The 7629-nt window shown below is 41.7% G+C and overlaps 1 pseudogene; it reads left to right on the top strand.

The window, feature by feature from the left end:
- The first annotated feature begins 5373 nt into the window (after nucleotides 1–5373).
- On the top strand, nucleotides 5374–7178 carry LOC123254529 (annotated as a pseudogene).
- The last annotated feature ends 451 nt before the right edge of the window (nucleotides 7179–7629 follow it).

The following is a 7629-nucleotide window of genomic DNA, read 5'->3' as shown; positions in this document are numbered from 1 at the left end:
CTCTCTCTCTCTCTCTCTCTCTCTCTCTCTCTCTCTCTCTCTCTCTCTCTCTCCATGTGTATCTGTCTGTCTGTCTCTCAACACTCAGTAAACAACGTCACATGGCTTGCCTGACCTCAGAAGCAGTCTGAAACTTTTGGGGGATTTGGGGATTTGGAGAAGAGGACAGAAAGGAAAAAAACTGCCTCAAAGAAATGTGACCATTTGTTGAACTTAAAACAAGAGCTTCTATTTCATTCTTGAAATGGTCTTTTTAGGAGACTCTTAGGAAGGAGAGAATACATTAACTCTGAGCTGTGTAAAGGCTACTTATTTTGCCAGGCTCTTTGTGTCGCCTCCTTTCGTGGGCCCTTGGTACCCTGATGGGCATTTCTCTGCTATCAGCACCTCTGCCAGATGGTAAAACTCAAAAAGGAACAATCAAGTTAAGAGGGATGTAAAAGAGATGAGATTAAGACCTTTGTTATTAATAGCTGAAATCAGTGGGAGGGCAGGAGGCTGTAGATTTTCCAGGAATTTCAGGTGAATTGCCCATTTTGTGTCAAACCTTTCAGGGATAATAAAGGGCTGGCTATGGCCAGCAGGCATTATGTGAGAAGCCACAGGATGCCTAGGAGTGTATGGGAGAACTGGACCACATAGTGGAAAGCAAGCAGAGCACCTGACCCCACAAACTCAGCCCAGCCCAGAACCCAAAGGCATAATTACAGTAATTATCCCAACATTAGCAAAAACGCAGTTAAGTCAGAGATTGGTCAGAAGTGATATTGGCTGCTTAGAAAATTGGTCACGATAACATGGAGAATTGAAAAATTAGAACATGTTCTATGTTAAAATTCATTTATCTTAATGCCTGCTCTTCCCCCATTTCTTAGGCCACCAGAAAAAGTTACCTTAGGTTTGAGATCTGCAGGTATGCAAACCTACGTTCCCTCAAAATTTCTCTTTAAGTCCCCACCAATGAGCCAATGAGTTTACTTTTTTTTTTAAACTCTTACCTCCATTTTAGAGTCAATACTGTGCACTGGTTCCAAGGTATAAGAGCAGGAAAGACTAGCCATTGGGGGGGGGGGTAAGTGACTTGCCCCGAATCACACAGTTAGGGAGCACCTGAGGACAGATTTGAACCCAGGACCTCCCATCTCTAGTTCTGGCTCTCAATCCACTGAGCCATCTAACTGTCTCCTGGGTTTGCTTTTATTAGTTGGAGAATACAATTAGTTCAAAGTAAAGGCATTTAATGAAACAGAGTTAGGAATTTCCCAATAAACTTGGGACAAATGTCCCACAGATCCATATCCAGTCAGCTCAAAGAGTAGACAAGCCTTAATAATATGTGTAATCAGTACACATGGAGGAAGGAACAATTCCTGCTTCTGATACTCCAGGGTAAACATTATCTGCGTTGTCTTTGGGTGATGCTTTGAGACCTGAGTCCTAGTCTGGGTCCTATCATGGAATAATCAGTGTATTTAAGGCTCTGGCTTCAATTCCCTCACCTATAAAATAAGGTTCATACTAGCTGTACTACCTACCTTACAGGGTTATTGCGAAGTTTGCGATCAGATAATGAGTGGAAATGTGCTTTGGAAACTGTAAGCCTCTCTGTGCCCAATATCCTTAGGATCCAGATTATTTAAAAACAAAAGATAATATGAGAAGGCTTCCTAAAGGAGGTTGATTTTCATTTTTTAAAAATTTCTTTTTTGGGTTGTCCTACAAAAAAGACTAAATGAATTAATTCTTTCTTGCAGTTTCTCTCAGTCATCTGGAACTCTCGTTATGGCCGATATATTCTCATTTGAGCTGGGTTTGCCTTTCTAACATTTTGGTGAGCTTTCTCAGGTATCACAAGTTCATAACCATTGATCATTCTGTCTACAGCTTGAAAGAGGTCACATAGGATATGCACATCTGATCCTCTCTTGCATCAGAAAGATAACTCATGGCTTGCTGAGCTTATAAAAATAAACAGGATTAGATCCAGGTCAGTACCTAAAGCTCCAGCACTCACAGCTCTCTATGCAACTACAGTGGGAGAAACAGGGGGCTGGGACATTAAATGGGTTTCCACCAGGAAACTTGGGTTCAAATTCTGTTCTGCCTCTAACTAGTGAAATGCTTTCCCTTCTCTAAGCTTCATTTTTCCAAGATTGGATAAAGGTCTCTTCAAGTTCCAAATCTTATGAAATTTAAAAGCACGAACTTAGGCACCTTTGGAAGCCTTTACTTATCTCAACTCTGACAGCTCAAAGGTTTCCATTGCCAACGATACAAAAGGAACAAAAGTTTGACACTATTCTTATTCCTTGGTCACTGGGGAGAAAATTCTCCCTCTGTTCTTTTCTTGTTTTCTCTTCTTGAATCCAGCTCATGCTCAGGCTGAGAATAGTTTCTGAGTTCTAGCTCTGATTGGTGAGGAACCATGGGAGGTTGTAGGTAGACCCTCTGGGTATATCTTGGTGTGGGGGATAGTGTTGGAATTGGAATCAGAAAGATGTGTGTTTTACTCCCTTCTCACACACTTACTAGCACTGTGATGCTGGGCAAGTCCCTCTAACCTCCCCGGCTTCAGCTCCTAATCTATAGAAATGAGGACAATAATAGCCCCAACTCTCAGGGTAGTGAGGATCCTGTGAGATAATCTTGATAAAGGTCTTTGCAAACTTTAAAGTGCTATATGAATGCTAAATGCTATTACTTAATAACAATAATAGTAACTCTCAGGAAGATTCATGGGACATTTGGAACAATCTCTATATACTTTTTAAAATGTATTTTATTTTCCCTCAATTTCATGTAAAAACAGTTTTTAACATTCATTAAAAAATTTTAGAGTTCCAAAGTCTGTCTCTCCAATACCTTTCTCTCTCTCTTTTAAACCCTTACCTTCCGTCTTATAATCAATACTATGTCTAAAGCAGAAGAGCAGTAAGGGCTAGCCAGTGGGGCTGAAGTGACTTGCCCAGGGTTACATAGCTAGGAAATGTTTCAAGCCACATTTGAACCCAGGACTTCCCATCTCTAGGCTTGCCTTTCTATCTACCGAGCTACCTAGGTCTTCTGCCCCTTTTATCTCTATATACTTTTTAAAAAACCCTTACCTTCTGTCTTAGAATCAATACTGCATATTAGTTCTAAGGCAGAAGAGTGGTAAGGGCTAGACAATGGGGGTTAAGTGACTTGCCCAGGGTCATACCACTAGGAAGTGTCTAAGGTCAGATTTGAATCCAGGACCTCCCATCTTTAGGCCTGGCTCTCCAGCTGCCCCACTATATACTTTAAATTCAATACAAGAAACACGATGGAAAGAAAGACATGGAGATTGTCTCTAGGCTTGTAAGAGAAGAGAGGGCCTTAAGTCTCCTCTTTCTCTCTCTGCCATCAACAAATATAAGCTCAGCCATCCATGGATTTATGATAGTGTGTCCTGTAATCACTGGGCAGGAAAACTGGATTCACGGTTTTTTAAAGTGGTTTGATGTCTAACAAGTTTAAAACATTTAATTTCTTAAAGCATTATTAGCTTACGAGTACTCAGTGGAGCTCTTATTATGTATCTGGCACCATATTGGTTTCTTTCCAGAGGGAGCTTCCAATCTAGTTGGGAGTACAGTGCATATGCCTTGGAAAAAATATATCTGTAGTGAAATTTAGAACACTTCAAGTGCAGTAAATTAGAGAATACTACAGTATGGTGATAGCAGCTCAATCTGCAAGCAAATCATGTATTTTTGCTTGATCAGGGCCCAGTGGCAGCAGATTAGGGTTAATTTAGAAAAACATAGTAATAAAGTTATATTTTACCCCAATTCTATCAGATCCTCAGATCATCTAAATGTGGTGAGCATCCTTCATTGTTATTCCTCTCCCAAAGCCTTCCTTGGATAGCGTGGAAGTGACCCAGAGTGGCTGAAAAGTATAAATCCTAGTAGGTCCTAGAATGCTGGAAGGATGCAAGGATGATCCCAGAAGTAGATGATGTCTTCTCATCTGAGGATCAGCCTAGTTAAATTCAGGGAGGTCTATTACTTGTTGGTGATGGATTTTTTCCCCCCAGAACAACTGATGAAAGGATATTGTTGTTATTCAATCATTTCATTGGTGTCTTATTCTTCATGACCCTTTTTGAAGTTTTCTTTATTTAAAAAAAACCTATTACTTTCCATATTAGAATCAATACTGTTCGTTGGTTCTAAGGCAGAAGAGCAGTAAGGGGGGAGGCAATGGGGGTTAAGTGACTTGCCCAGGGTCACATAGCTTTGAAGTATCTGAGCCATGTGGAACCTCTCATTACTGAGCCTGGACCTCATTCCACTGAACCAACTAGCTGGCCCCCAATTTATCATTTAAATAGTTGGTCCTTGAATTAGATAAGTGATGATTTAAAATACATTTGTGGTACCACCTTGCCTTTTCAAGTCGATAAAAAAGGGTTAAAAATGACAAAACAATGTACTGTTGCTTGGGGGAAGCAAATGTGCGCTTCCAGAGTTAGCAGAGCTATCAATGGGTTAGAATCTTTCTGGAAAGCAATCCAATGGCAATACTCAATAAAAGTTACAGAACTGATCATATCCTTTGATTCAGTGGTCACAATGGTAGGACTACATTCAATGGCAAACATGCTGTCTGGGACGTAGTAGGAGCTTAATTTTTTTAATTGAGATATCCTAAGGTTCCTATTTGTATTAAATTTCGCATTAGAAGCCTAACATGGACCATCAATATAAGCAAGTCCAATTGCTCAGTCATGACTTGCATTTAAATTAATGAATTTCAACAGGAGTATCACATAGCACTTTTTCAGGCAGTCTGTAAGTAACGTGGATCACTAATAATAACTAGCCTTTACATCGCAATTTAAGGTTTTCACAAATATTATTTCATTTTGTACCCATAACAACCCTGAGTGTTAGGCATGCTATAATCTCCATTTTACTTACAAGGAAACTAAGGCAGATGGCACTCAAGTGACTCATTCAGGGTAATACAGCAACAAAGATTGTGGAGCTAGATTGGAACTCAGGTCTTCCTCATAACAGGTCCATTGCAATGTGTAGTTAGCTTCCTCCAAGCCACTGACTCAACCTTAATGAGAACTTCAGAGATTACTAGAGGTGGGAGAGACTTTATATTATCTAATCCAAGCCATTCGTTTTACAGTCAGTCAGCCAATCAGCCAATAAACATTGATTAGGCACCTACTAGTGCTTAGCACTGTGCTAAATGCAGGGGAGAGAGAGAGAAAGGTAAAAGACACCCCTTGCCCTCCAGGAGCTCACAGTCTAGTAGGGGAGAGAACTTGCAAACAACTCTAGAGAGGAGAGCTTGGGAATAATCTGCAGAGGGAAGGCACCGGCATTGAGGGGGATGAGGAAAGGCGAGGAGCAGAATATAAGGTTTGATGTGGGGCTTGAAGGAAACCAGGAGGTGGACATGAGGAGGGAGAACATTTCGGGCTTGGGAAGAATGACCTGCCTAAGGTCTTTGAGCAAATAATTGTCAGAACTTGGCTTTTCTCCCAAGTTATCAGACTCAAGTTCACTGCCTGCTTTTTTCACTATAGCCCACAGAATTGTGGGTTTGTATTTGCAAAGATGAAGAAAAAAAGAATGACCTGAATTCTCACAGGCACATGGACAAACAACACTGTGTTTATGCTGCCACTGTTTGGAAATGGTACATTTGGTTGCTTTGAGAAACACCGCAAGTTGACCTAACATATTCTGCCTTGTGACTAGAAAAGGGGCCCAAGGGAAGAGATTCAGCTTCTGGTAACTAAGGAAAGTCCTGATAACCTTCTGGACGGTGCACTCACACATCTCAAGCTGAATTCTGTGAGGGAGGAACTTCAGCTAGCAGTGAAATAAAAACCACTTTGTTCTGTGGTTCAGTCTCCCAGGGTGCCAGGGTCCTAAATCCCACCAGGAAGGCTTCTGCCTATTCCCTTCTCCTAATTCAACTCCTCTCCCCCGACCCTGGTCCCTCCAACCTCAAGATTCTATAACCTCAAATCTGATACTGGGAGAAGAAGAGAAATGAAACCTAGCGGAGATTTTGAGATCTTAGGGCTGTGTTCACGACCCTTCCATAGCTCACTCCATCTTACACAGAGTGGAGAGATGTGAATATTGTTCTGGATCCTGACTGTGGAATTTTAGAATTATAATAATAACTTGTGGTTTTAGGGATTAAGCATAAAGGAAAATGGGGCATCTGGAGCCCAGGCCCCCAATCCCAGAGCCATCAGAACGCTGAGCTGGCAGGACCACATATGGGGGCCAGGCAAGGAGGGGTTCTGAGCTCTTCTTTGGGACTTTTGATTGAGAACTAGGAAATGCTGGCCTCAGCATTGATATTTGGCCTCTCTTGTGTTGAGTGTGCAAAGGACTGTAAGGGTCTCACCATGCCCCTTTTCAGAGAGTAAACACAGAGCTCCCATCTTTCCATCCTATATCACCTTGGCAACAAAAATGCATTGAATTCCTTCCCCACAACAGTCTTCTCCTTTTTTTCCTTGTTTCCTCACTAGCTGCTGACTCTACATTAAACAAATCCAAACTGCCTTTTTGGTTCTCTGCTCATGAGTGGTAAAAGTACAGCTTCTTTGGTCCTTTTGAATTTGGGTGCATCTACCATCAGTAGCCACCCTGAGGCATCTAGGCGCATCCTCCTCCTTTATCATTACCAGATTGCCCAAGCTTGACCCTACAGAAACTGAAGTCATGTTTTAAGGCTCATTGGTGGTGAAGATGGTGCCACAATTGCTTTGGCCCCCAAAATTGGTCCTTGGGTTTGTTTCCCCAAAAGGTTGGCGATGACATTGCCAAAGTGACTGGTGACTGGAATGGGTGAAAGATCACAGAGAAACTTACCACTCAGAGACAGGCTTGGATTGAGGTTGTGCCTTATGCCTCAACCTTGACCATCAACCCCTAAAGGAACTTTCTCAGGACAGAAAGAAGCAGAAAAATATTAAACACAGTGTTTAAACATCAGTCTTGATGAGATCATCAACATTGCTTGACAGATGAGGTGCTGATGCCTTGTAAAAGGCCTCTCTGGAACCATTAAAGAGATACTTGGAATAGTCTATCTGCAATATCGATGGTGGACACCCTCATGGTGTCATTGGAGACATCAGTAATGGTGCCGTGGGATGCCCAGCCAGTTAGAAGCTACAAAGGAGATGACTGCAATAAATTAACATTTGAAAACAATAACAACAACAACAAAATCAAACTGGTACTATGGTGTACTGATAATAGTATTGTAATAAAACCACCATCTTCCTAGTCACCCAGGCTTCAAAACTGACACATCGTCCATGACTCCTCACTCTCTCTCACTTCCTATACTCAACTGCCAAATCTGATCAATACCCCTATTTCTTCTATACCCCCATTTCCCACCAGCTTCTGTGACTTTAGAGTACTCCAAAATAACAAAGAAACCTCATCACTGGGAAATATCATCATCCTGCTAGTTCAAATTAGCTTTGGTACTCATGCTGTCTGCCCCTCAGATTGGAGGGTTCTCCCTCTGATTAGTGGGTGGAGCCACGAGATTCAAAAGTTATATTTAAGGAAGGGGCCCAGGATAGCCATTTCCTCATTTCCTACCAGT

Source organism: Gracilinanus agilis, unplaced genomic scaffold (assembly GCF_016433145.1).
Source record: "Gracilinanus agilis isolate LMUSP501 unplaced genomic scaffold, AgileGrace unplaced_scaffold23977, whole genome shotgun sequence".
In the NCBI taxonomy this organism is placed as follows: domain Eukaryota; kingdom Metazoa; phylum Chordata; class Mammalia; order Didelphimorphia; family Didelphidae; genus Gracilinanus; species Gracilinanus agilis.
The sequence above is the reverse complement of the archived record's forward strand: the minus strand, read 5'-3'. Positions and strand labels throughout refer to the sequence as shown.